Source organism: Moschus berezovskii, chromosome 3 (genome assembly GCF_049115385.1).
Source record: "Moschus berezovskii isolate FMDL1 chromosome 3, NW_MosBer_1.0, whole genome shotgun sequence".
Taxonomy (NCBI): Eukaryota; Metazoa; Chordata; class Mammalia; order Artiodactyla; family Moschidae; genus Moschus; species Moschus berezovskii.
Window position 1 is genome coordinate 24734939 of NC_142462.1, and position 12723 is coordinate 24747661.

Here is a 12723-nt window from a genome sequence, read left to right on the forward strand (position 1 = left end):
CATTACCTCATTTATGGAAAGAAATAAAATCCAAACAAACAATTAAAGTTGGAAGGCAAATCATTGCTACATCAGAGGAATACACTCCCTCGAACAAATATCATTCATACTTTTGGGACGTCCTTGAGTACATATTCAAGAATGGCCTCTTCAGTTTTAATGACACATTCAGGAAAATTTAGTTTTTATAATAACTACCTTCTTTGGGAGAAATTATAGGTCGACAGACAGAAATGTAAGTGTGTGTGTATTCCTATATAGGAAGAATGGAGAGAAAGAGAGCAAACATACGTAATGTGAGCCCCACTGGCCTTTTAAGTGGAAATAGATACTGAAATACTTCAATTTTAAGGATATGATATGTAATGTCAAAACACTCACTGGTAATTAGGAGCTCTAGCCATTATGGTATATTAAAAAAAAACATGGGTATGTATTTACTAAACAAGAAAATGATGAGAAGTTATTATTTAAGGATAAACTGAATACAAGCACCCTCTTCCAACAACACAAGAGAAGACTCTACACATGGACATCACCAGATGGTCAACACCGAAATCAGATTGATTATATTCTTTGCAACCAAAGATGGAGAAGCTCTATACAGTTAGCAAAAACAAGACCAGGAGCTGACTGTGGCTCAGATCATGAACTCCTTATTGCGAAATTCAGACTGAAATTGAAGAAAGTAGGGAAAACCACTAGACCTCAATCAAATCCCTTATGATTATACAGTGGAAGTGAGAAATAGATTTAAGGGACTAGATCTGATTGATAGAGTGCCTGATGAACTCTGGACGGAGACATTGTACAAGAGACAGGGACCAAGACCATCCCCATGGAAAAGAAATGCAAAAGAGCGAAATGGCTGTCTGAGGAGGCCTTACAAATAGCTGTGAAAAGAAGAGAGGCGAAAGGCAAAGGAGAAAAGGAAAGATATGAGCATCTGAATGCAGAGTTCCAAAGAATAGTAAGGAGAGATAAGAAAGACTTCCTCAGTGATCAATGCAAAGAAATAAAGAAAAACAACAGAATAGGAAAAACAAGAGACCTCTTCAAGAAAATTAGAGATTCCAAGGGAACATCTCATGCAAAGATGGGCTCGACAAAGGACAGAAATGGTATGGACCTAACAGAAGCAGAAGATATTAAGAAGAGGTGGCAGGAATACACAGAAGAACTGTACAAAAAAGATCTTCACGACCAAGATAGTCACGATAACGTGATCACTGACCTAGAGCCAGACATCTTGGAATGTGAAGTCAAGTGGGCCTTAGAAAGAATCACTACAAACAAAGCTAGTGGAGGTGATGGAATTCCAGTTGAGCTATTTCAAGTCTTGAAAGATGATGCTGTGAAAGTGCTGCACTCAATATGCCAGCAGATTTGGAAAACTCAGCAGTGGCCACAGGACTGGAAGAGGTCAGTCTTCATTCCAATCCCAAAGAAAGGCAATGCCAAAGAATGCTCAAACTACCGCACAATTGCACTCATCTCACACGCTAGTAAAGTTTGCTCAAAATTCTCCAAGCCAGGCTTCAGCAGTATGTAAACCGTGAATTCCCAGATGTTCAAGCAGGTTTTAGAAAAGGCAGAGGCACCAGAGATCAAATAGCCAACATCCGCTGGATCATGGAGAAAGCAAGAGAGTTTCAGAAAAACATCTATTTCTGCTTCATTGACTATGCCAAAGCCTTTGACTGTGTGGATCACAATAAACTGTGGAACACTCTGAAAGAGATGGGAATCCCAGACCTCTTGAGAAACCTGTATGCAGGTCAGGAAGCAACAGTTAGAACTGGACATGGAACAACAGACTGGTTCCAAATAGGAAAAGTTGTATATTTTCACCTTGCTTATTTAACTTATATGCAGAGTACACCATGAGGAACGCTGGGCTGGAAGAAGCACAAGCTAGAATCAAAATTGCTGGGAGAAATATCAATAACCTCAGATATGAAGATGACACTACCCTTATGGCAGAAAGTGAAAGAGGAGAGTGAAAAGGTTGGCTTGAAGCTCAACATTCAGAAAACAAAGATCATGGCATCTGGTCCCATCACTTCATGGGAAATAGATGGAAAAACAGTGGAAACAGTGTCAGACTTTATTTTTTTGGGCTCCAAAATCACTGCAGATACTGATTGCAGCCATGAAATTAAAAGACGCTTACTCCTTGGAAGGAAAGTTATGACCAACCTTGATAGCATATTAAAAAGCAGAGACATTACTTTGCCAAGCAAGGTCCGTCTAGTCAAAGCAATGGTTTTTCCCGTGGTCATGTATGGATGTGAGAGTTGGACTGTGAAGAAGGCTGATTGCCGAAGAATCGATGTTTTTGAACTGTGGTGTTGGAGAAGACTCTTGAGAGTCCCTTGTACCGCAAGGAGATCCAACCAGTCCATTCTAAAGGAGATCAATCCTGGATGTTCATTGGAGGGACTGATGCTAAAGCTGAAACTGCAATACTTTGGCCACCTCATTTGACGAGTTGACTCACTGGAAAAGACTCTGATGCTGGGAAAGGTTGGGGGCAGGAGGAGAAGGGGACGACAGAGAATGAGATGGCTGGATGGCATCACCGACTCTGTGGACATGGGTTTGAGTGTACTCTGGGAGTTGGTGATGGACAGGGAGGCCTGGCGTGCCGTGATTCATGGGGTAGCGGAGAGTCAGACACGACTGAGCGACTGAACTGAACTGAACTGAAATACATTATGATAATCAGGAAAAACAAAAAAGGTATTGCAGAGAGGAGTCTGCAAAAACTATCCAATCTAGACATGGTTTGAAACTTTGGCACTTCTAATAAACTAAACAAAGATGGTTAGTGCCTTTCTGTAACAAAAACTGATTCGGGAAGAGAAAAGTCTGATTGGGAAAATCTGAATATATGTTAAAACTATTTGTTGTGAAAGCAGTAACTAAACTGAAGTGTGAAGTCTGGAAGTTAGAAAAAAAAAAAGAAAAGGAAAAAGTAATTCTAGCAAAGTTGTTTTCAAAGATATTTATATTACACTTACAACACATGGCCTATGGACACTTCATATTACCACTTCCAGTAAAAGCTGTTACCTCAGAAATGGCAACCCACTACATGATACTTGCCTGGGAAATTCCATGGACAGAAGAGAATGCTGGGCTAAAGTCCATGGAGTCGCAAAAGAGTAGTAAATGACTTAGCAACTAACCAACAAGAACAATTTGATTGTTATTTGTAAATATGGTCTCAGTGGAGATATTTACTGAAATTGCTTTCACAATTTAGAAACTCCACTATCTCATTTATTAGCCAGAGGCTAACTTATATGCAGAGTACATCATGAGGAACGCTGGGCTGGATGAAGCACAAGCTGGAATCAAGATTGCCAGGAGAAATATCAATAATCTCAGATATGCAGATGACACCACCCTTATGGCAGAAAGTGAGGAGGAACTAAAAAGCCTCTTGATGAAAGTGAAAGAGGAGAGTGAAAAGGTTGGCTTGAAGCTCAACATTCAGAAAACAAAGATCATGGCATCTGGTCCCATCCCTTCATGGGAAATAGATGGGGAAACAGTGGAAACAGTGTCAGACTTTATTTTGGGGGGCTCCAAAATCACTGCAGATGCTGATTGCAGCCATGAAATTAAAAGACGCTTGCTCCTTGGAAGGAAAGTTATGACCAACCTAGATAGTGTATTAAAAAGCAGAGACATTACTTTGCCAACAAAGGTCCGTCTAGTCAAGGCTATGTTTTTTCCAGTGATCATGTATGGATGTGAGAGTTGGACTGTGAAGAAAGCTGATCGCTGAAGAATTGATGCTTTTGAGCTGTGGTGGTGGAGAAGACTCTTGAGAGTCCGTTGGACTGCAAGGAGATCCAACTAGTCCATTCTAAAGGAGATCGATCCTGGGTGTTCATTGGAAGGACTGATGCTAAAGATGAAACTCCAATACTTTGGCCACCTCATGCGAAGAGTTGACTCACTGGAAAAGACTCGTGCTGGGAGGGATTGGGGGCGGGAGGAGACGGGGACGACAGAGAAAGAGATGGCTGGATGGCATCACCGACTCTATGGACATGAGTTTGAGTGAACTCCAGGAGTTGGTGATGGACAGGGAGGCCTGGCGTGCTGTGATTCATGGCGTTGCAAAGTGTTGGTCACGACTGAACTGAACTGAACTGAACATCATCTTGATTCATTTATTCACTGTTCAATAAATATATTTGGGATATGTATATGTATTCCACTCTAATCATAGGGATTATAAGTGTATTCATGGTTGATGCAGTCCCTGTTTTCAAAGACTTTACTGTTTTGGGAAAACAGATAAACCCATAAAAAGCAATAGTGAAGTTCTATGACAATTAGTTTTTAGAACAAATGCAAAAGTAGTACAGATTATACACTTCCGTTCAGTTCAGTCGCTCAGTCGTGTCCGACTCTTTGCGACCCCATGAATCACAGCACACCAGGCCTCCCTGTCCATCACCAACTCCCAGAGATACAATTAAGAGACAGAAGAAGGTTATTCTGGATGAAAGGACTAAATTTAAGATCTGAATGATAAAAAAGGAGAGGCACTGTATTCATAAGAAAGAACTGTTGCAAATGTACTAAGAGAGGTTATTCACAAATTTCATTCTCTCTAGCATTAGGACATGAGAGAATTTTGAAAGGTCACGTAACCAGAACTGATTTTGAAATTCAAGATCACAAAACTTTTTGAAGTTTTAGGTAATCATTTTTTCTGGCATTTACCTACCTGGCACATAAAATGAAATTCAATACTACCTACTACATTAAGCAACACCATAAATTCCTTGAATAGGTCTTTTCATATTCATTTCCACCTTTTATAGTCATTTACCACAATTTTATCCTTTCCAGAAATATATAAAGGAATTCAAATTTGCAACCTCAATCTCGTTTGTAATATTTTGTAAAGTTTGCAATAGTGTGTTTTGTAATAAATCTGTAAATTATAGTTTTACTAGATTTGCTGGTGGGAATATTAAGCTTACCAGGAAAAAGAATTTATAATTTCTATCAAACATCTTTAGAAATATGCATACCATAAGTACACAGATTAATGCTTTTCATTAACAACCCATGTAATTGCTACTGAGATCAGTAAATAGAACATTACCAGCTTACTGGAGGTCTTTCATAATTCATTCCAGGTACTGCTCTTCCCCTCCTCTCCAAAGTAATCAATTAACTTGAGATGAATTCCAATTGCTCCACATTCTCACCAACACCTGATAATGGAATCTTTTTAATTCTAGCAATCTGTTACTTAATATCTGATATTCACGTGTGTTTATATTCCTCTTATGACTAAGTAGACAATGAAAATCATTTCATATGCTTCCTGGTTACTTGAAATTCCAGTTTAAATCTTCTGCCCACATTACCTTTATTTTAATTAATTTACTTTTATTCAAGGATTAAGCAGTTTAAGTATGGGGTAAATATTGATATATTACGGTTCAAATTTACCATCTCATAATTTGTTTTATTATCCATACTCTGTGTTTCCCTCCTTCCCTTCCTTCTTTATTTCTCTTTCTCTCTCTCTCTCTTTCTTTTTAGTAGGTCAGGGGTAAATAATTGGATACACCCTAGTCCTTATGCCTCAGATTGCTCACAAGTTGCTTTTCAGTCTTCATATTATTTCTCTATGTACTTAATTCTGAATATTTTCTAATAACCTATATTTTAAGTTAATAGCTCTATATTCAATCCTCTGCCTATTGAGTACTAAATTTTGTTTTATTTTTATTTCTAGACTGCACAAAAAGCTATTTGATGAATTAGATATGAAAAACAACCTCAAAATCTATTTGCTTTCAGCTCACTGTTATCTTCAGATTATAAAAAACTAGAATTTCTCTGCTTTATACTCAGATGTTTCATAAACATACTAATTTTATTATACAACTGAAAATTACAAATACTACTTATAGTAGACATTATAAATATCTACCCAACGTTCATTACAGGCATGTGGGGCAGAGAGAGCAAGTTAACTCAGTCACAGACAACTAGAAATTACATGTCACGTGTATGTGTGCACACTCAGTCTTGTCTGACTCTTTTGCAACTTCATGGACTATAGTACACCAGGCTCCTCTGTCCATGGGATTATCCTGGCAAGAACACTGGAGTGGGTTGTCAATTTTTTCCTCCCAGGGATCTTCCCAACCCAGGGATCGAAGCCTCATCTCCTATGGCTCCTGCATTGGCAAGTAGGTTCTTAACCACCGAGCTATTTGGGAAGCCCTTACAAGCCATGATTTGAACCCAAATGTCTTAGACTACTAAACTCAGAGTCCCAATGCTGGTGCTAGATTGATATAAAATTCAGATATAAAATTGTTCAACTGAAACCAATTTTGATACATACAGCATCATTTAATAAAGGGCAAAGCTATGATGTATGGTTCTCTGGCACAGTAATTTTTTCCAGTAGTACAGAGTAATGGAATTATTAAAGATTTGGAGGCATTTAAACAATATCTAGTGACAGGTGAGAAAGGACACTGGCACAGTTTAAAGAACTCTAGTTTGGTAATATGGAAAGCAGAATAGTAAATATTGTGACAATTTTTTCTCATATTAAAATTTCAATAATCTCTGAAGCAAGTGATACAGGAATAATTTTATAATTCAGGTTGGGAAAGGATTTAAATATTTTGGGTTTTGCCTCTGGCTGAAGCCCTCTTTACAGTAGTGATACCTTGAACAATCTATATAGAAGAGGTATGGGTTTCTCCCTTTGCAATCAGAAACTCTGCTTATTGGCTTTTCTTCACTCGGTCCTTAACAATAATGCCAAAAGTAAAGGTTTAAGAAGCATTTGTTTTCTGGCATTTCTGAAATGAATACCTTGAATAATACCTTTTCTCTCATTCTCAGAATAAACCAAAATATAGAAAATTAGCTTCCCCAAGAAGTAGCTGCATTTCAAAAAGCCTTTTTAGGATTGAGTAACCTGTGGTTGATGAAGTGGAAGTGTACTTTCAATGCCACCATTTATTTCTAAAAAGGATTCAGTCAAGAGTCAACAAAAGTGCCACTGAATAACTTCATTAGAAATTATAACCACTGTTCCTTCACCAAATTAAAAAAAAAATGGAAAAAGAAAGTGTCTAAAGGGAAGTGAGCAAATTTAGCTATTATAGGAAAGAAAAGGCAATGTCACAATTGGTACCCAAAGCCTGTTTGGTCAAGTTAAAGGAGTGATTCAAAGAAAATGAGTACTTGCAGCATGCAGAGTTCAACTCTTGTCACCAGGCTCTGGACTGCAGGCTGTCACTGGCAGAGGAGAGACAAAATGATGTGCTGGCTGTTTCTGTGCAGGCCATATTAATTTAAAACACGAGAACCTGAGGCATTGAGGAGGAATGACTTTTCTATGTGAACAAGCAGCAGTGGCTATCACGTCACCCCCACAGTCTGTATCTTTCTGTTTCTTGTCTCTCTCTCTCTCACCTGCTTTCAGCAGTGCCCACACTCATGCCACTCAGGTACCACACCAGAGTTCAGCATTTCCCTGGAAGAAGCATGGGAGTTGCGCTCAGGTAAGGTACCAACAGTCAGAACCTCGCCACCCGAAGGGTTTTTAATTCTCTGATAAAGTGGATAACCACTTTTGATCTGACCAAAAGCAAAAATAGCCAATATATCCTTCATACAAAGTTAAGCTCATTTCATTTTAATGTCTTTTCCTGGCAACTGCCTTTTTCTTTCTTCTGGTGTTCAGGTGAATGACCAGAAAGCCAGCCCAAATACCAATGTTTTGACCACTTCTTCTTTAATTTCTAAAGGCTGCAGATGGCAGCCCAGCCACCTCAGATATCCTCCACTTCATGGAATGCAAATAAATGTATATGGGGGTCAGAAACCTACTTTAAATGAATAAAGCAAATGATATAAGCGAGGGAGTGGGGAGTTCTAGTCACTTGGACATGGCATGCTCCATAAATAGTCAACTATGATTTTTAAACATGTTCTGCACCACTTGGCCAACTCTGCTTTATGTAATGATCTCTACATTTCAACTGTAAATGTTTACCCAATATTCTTTAACTCAAATTCCTTAGAGAATGAAACCAATTGACCTAGAATGGATTATGACAGGGAACCCCTTGAATCACATGCCTATTCTTATCTAGTCAATCAGCACTGAAGGATTATGGTCACATATTTAACATACCAACGTATTCATTGTACATTCAGTTGGTTAAGGGCTATTCCTTCAGACGTAGCAATGAAACACAGTCATCTAAAAATACAAGAGACTTTAAGAACGCTGTATTTCCTAAAAATAATCTATAAAGTGACAGCAAAACGGCTTCTCTCCCTTAGTTCAGCGATAGGGGCTGCCCCTCAGTCGCCGCCGCCACCGCGGCCAACTCCTGCTGCACCGGCGTCCGGCGGCCGCCCTGCAGTTTATGTTGCTCTTTAGTCGACAGGGTAAGCTTAGACTGCTGAGATGGTGTGTCCCATTTTCAGACAAAGAGAAGAAAAAGATCACAAGAGAACTTCTTCAAACCGTTTTAGCACGGAAACCTAAAATGTGCAGCTTTCTTGAGTGGAGAGATCTGAAGATTGTTTACACAAAATATGCCAGTCTGTATTTTTGCTGTGCTACTGAGGATCAGGACAGTGAACTAATTACCCTGGAAATAGTTCATCGTTATGTGAAATTACTTGACAAGTATTTTGGCAGTGTGTGTGAACTTGATACCATTTTTAATTTTGAGAAGACTTATTTTATTTTGGATGAGTTTCTTTTGGGAGGAGAATTTCAGGAAATATCCAAGAATGTCCTTAAAGCAATTGAGCAGGCTGATCTACTGCAGGAGGAAGCTGAAACCCCACGTAGTGTTCTTGAAGAAATTGATTGACATAACTCTCCTCCCCTGTTGATGACTTCTTGTGGCATTTCACACACTGTAGATGGTCACTGCCTTCATGCCCACGTTAGCTAATGGTGTAAGATGATGTCTAGTCAGTATTACTGTTCTGCTAAGCTGCTTCATTCAGGCCTACACAATTTTTATTAACTAAATTAACTAAAGGGAACTTTGGCTCATCAAGTGATAACAAGGGACTTAAGTATGAATTAGAATGAATGCAGGAAAAAAGTTACTTTTTCTGGCTATTTGAAGTTTATAGGTCTGTTTCTCTTGAATAGGTTATTATCATTACCTCGATTATGTGCATCTATAAGTGTGACAATCAGGCAATACACTTTTATTATTTCCTTTGGCAAAAAAATCATATGAAACCTGGTTTTATGAAACCAAAGACCACTGCATTTCAGTATATATGCAAATAAAGGGAATTAACATAGTCACATATTAAATGAATGAAAATTTCACTCTATGTTGAAATTTAAATTATACCAAAGACCTTTATTAGAAAGCAAACACCTAAAAACAAAGGGAATACACAAAAGACTAATGGAATGATGCTGTTTTGATCTTTGGGATATTTAACCATTAAAAAATTTTATGGATTTGGGAACTTCGTGAAATACTGAACAGATTTATTTATTTAATCATATCCGATTCCTTAGAACTTTTAATACATTCACATACACTGTGACTTTCTTAAAAATGAATTAATGTTAAGTCACCTCAGTCATGTCCCACTCTTTGTGACCCTATGGACTATAGCTTGCCAGACTCCTTCTATCCAAGGGATTTTCCAGGCAAGAATATTGGATTGGGTTGCCATTTCCTCCTCCAGGGGAAGGTAACCCAACACAGGGATCAAACTCGTGTCTCTTCTGTCTCTTGCATTGGCAGGCAGGCTCTTTACCATTAGTGCCAGTATTTATATTTCTCAAAGTTTTATTTTGTTGATTTGTTATGTTTTGCTTGTTCTTTTCATTAAAACACCCTTCTATTATAAGCATTTCTTAGTATACCTAAATCTTGTGTTTGAGACATACTAATCGAAAGTCATTTTATAGATGAGAAAATGGAGCTACTATAAATCTTTGGTGAATATTCTTTTAAACATCTACTGTGTGCCAAAAATTTTACTAAAAAATAGACAAAGCCCCAACTTGTTATCTCTCTAGGCAGCATGAAAGAAGGGATTGTGTGGTATTAAATATTGTACATTCAAGTCCTACTAGCTTTACGATTTCAATGAAAGTTGGTTGAGTGAATTTTAAATGAATAAAGCAGCAGTTTTTAATCCTGGCTGTGAATCAGTATCTCTCATAAGTATGTTTAAAAATGAACAACAAAACAAAACTCTTATAAGCTTAGGCACACTCCAAAGTTACTAATCATAATTTCTGGGTTAATGACTACTATATTTTTAATATTTAGCAAAATCTATTTACCCCAGGAGCAGCACCTTCCAGTATCTGACACCATCTCAGCTCTGCATCTGCAGTCACTCCTCCTCTCAATTCAGTTCAGTTCAATTCAGTTGCTCAGTCGTGTCCGACTCTTTATGACCCCATGAATCTCAGCACACCAGACCTCCCCATCCATCACCAACTCTCTCATCCTCTATTGTCCCCTTCTCCTCCTGCCCCCAATCCCTCCCAGCATCACAGTCTTTTCCAGTGAGTCAACTCATCACATGAGGTGGCCAAAGTATTGGAGTTTCAGCTTTAGCGTCAGTCCTTCCAATGAACACCCAGGATCGATCTCCTTTAGGATGGACTGGTTGGATCTCCTTGCAGTCCAAGGGACTCTCAAGAGTCTTCTCCAGCACCACAGTTCAAAAGCATCAATTCTTCAGTGATCAGGTTTCTTCACAGTCCAACTCTCACATCCATACATGACCACTGGAAAAACCATAGCCTTGACTAGACGGACCTTGGTTGGCAAAGTAATGTCTCTGCTTTTTAATATGCTATCTAGGTTGGTCATAACTTTCCTTCCAAGAAGTAAGCGTCTTTTAATTTCAAGGCTGCAATCACCATCTCAAGCCTCCCTCAATAGGGATCCTTGGGTTATATTGGCTCAAGTGCATAATAGAGGACTGTCTTCCCATCTCAAGGTCCTTAACCACATCTGTGAAGTCCCCTTTCCCTATGAGATAACACAGCCACAGGCTGGGGCTAGGGTGTAAATATCTCTGGGGCCCCAACTCAGCTCACCACGGTTCCTTTGATCGGGTCAGAGATGTCCCCTTCTTATCTCTAGCCACTAAGACTTTAATTCAAAATAAACTTTGAATCTTAAAAATACTTTTACTGCATCTATTGAAATGATCATTTAATTTTCTCCCTCATTTTATAAACAGGGTATACTATACTGCTTGATTTATGAATGTTAAACTGACTGCGTTTCTGGCTCAGTTTTCCTGGAATGATCACCATTCTGGGCTTGGGGCTTATCCTCATATTAACCATAAATTACTTTCACATTGGGCTTCCCTGGTGGCTCAGCAGTAAAGAATCTGCCTGACAATGCAGGAGACACGGGTTTGATCCCTGGGTTAGAAAGAGACCCTGGAGAAGGAAATGGCAACCCACTTTAGTATTCTTGCCTGGAAAGTCCAATGGACAGAGGAGACTGACGGACTACAGTCCACAGGTTCGCAAAGAGTAGGACACAACTGAGTGACTAAACAAAAACAAAACAACAGGCAGTTCTAGTATCTAGTCAAGATTGAGAATCAATCATTTAAAAATACGCAATTTATTAGTGGCATAGGTAGCATTAAAATTTAGGATACTTGACATCCAATCTAATAAATTGTCTGCTACACTAAAGTCAAATAGAGACAACATTGAGGCTAAAATATATGTACAGAAAATGGCAGAGACATATCCAAGGATCCATGGCAAGGGACTGAGACTGAATACAACCTTAGGGAATTAAAGGAAAGGCAGACTATCTAGGAAGACTCACTAGCAGAATGTTAGGAAACAGGATGTTCAACCAAAGGAAACATACAGCCAGGGAACCAAAGCAGAAAAAGGTTGAACTGAGAAGCATGTTTGGCCCTAGGAAAAGGTAATAAAAGAACCTAGTTGTTGGGGGAAAAAACAGATTATTACCAACTTTTATTGACACTGTAGAATATATTTGTTCTATGTACTTTATATGGAGTGTCTCATTTAATTCTCAGAGCATTACTATGAAGTGGGAGTCATTATAATCCCCATTTTGGAGAGCAGAAAAATATAGCTTGAAAGGTTAACAAAGTCCATAAGATTATCAACCTACTAAATACAGAGTTAGAACTCTATCCAAAGCAGCCTAAAATTAGATCAGGAAGCCAAAAAACCAGCAGCAGACAAGCCCATGCATCTCATGGCCTTGAAGTATTGCTCAAGTCTTACATTTCCCAGAAGTCATGGACTGAACCTGGAGGTGAACTTTAAGGAGCCTCAGTTACAAAGTTTGGAAGATGAAAAGAAAAGAAATTCAACTGGGTTAAACAAGGATTGTTAAATCCCATATTTGTTAAAACTTGAAACTGAAAAGAGGCTGTTGACAGAACATCCAACCTCCTGGAAAGAGTTGCATTGTTTGAGGGTCTGGATTACCTTCAGAGCTCAAGGAGATTCAACACAGTCCTCAATTCTAATACTTACTAACTTTGTGTTTTCTTTGTTCAACTCTGGTTCAAGATGTTTTAACTATTCTAAACACATTACTAAAATAATCCCTTCTAAAATAAAGGGATAAATAAGCTTACATACAAAGCTGGTTATTTTCTTATCTGTCTAGATTATTCCCATGAATATTT

General features: G+C 38.5%; 1 pseudogene; it reads left to right on the forward strand.

The window, feature by feature from the left end:
* Positions 1-8438: 8438 nt before the first annotated feature.
* Positions 8439-8900, forward strand: LOC148778301 (AP-1 complex subunit sigma-2 pseudogene; annotated as a pseudogene).
* Positions 8901-12723: the final 3823 nt, after the last annotated feature.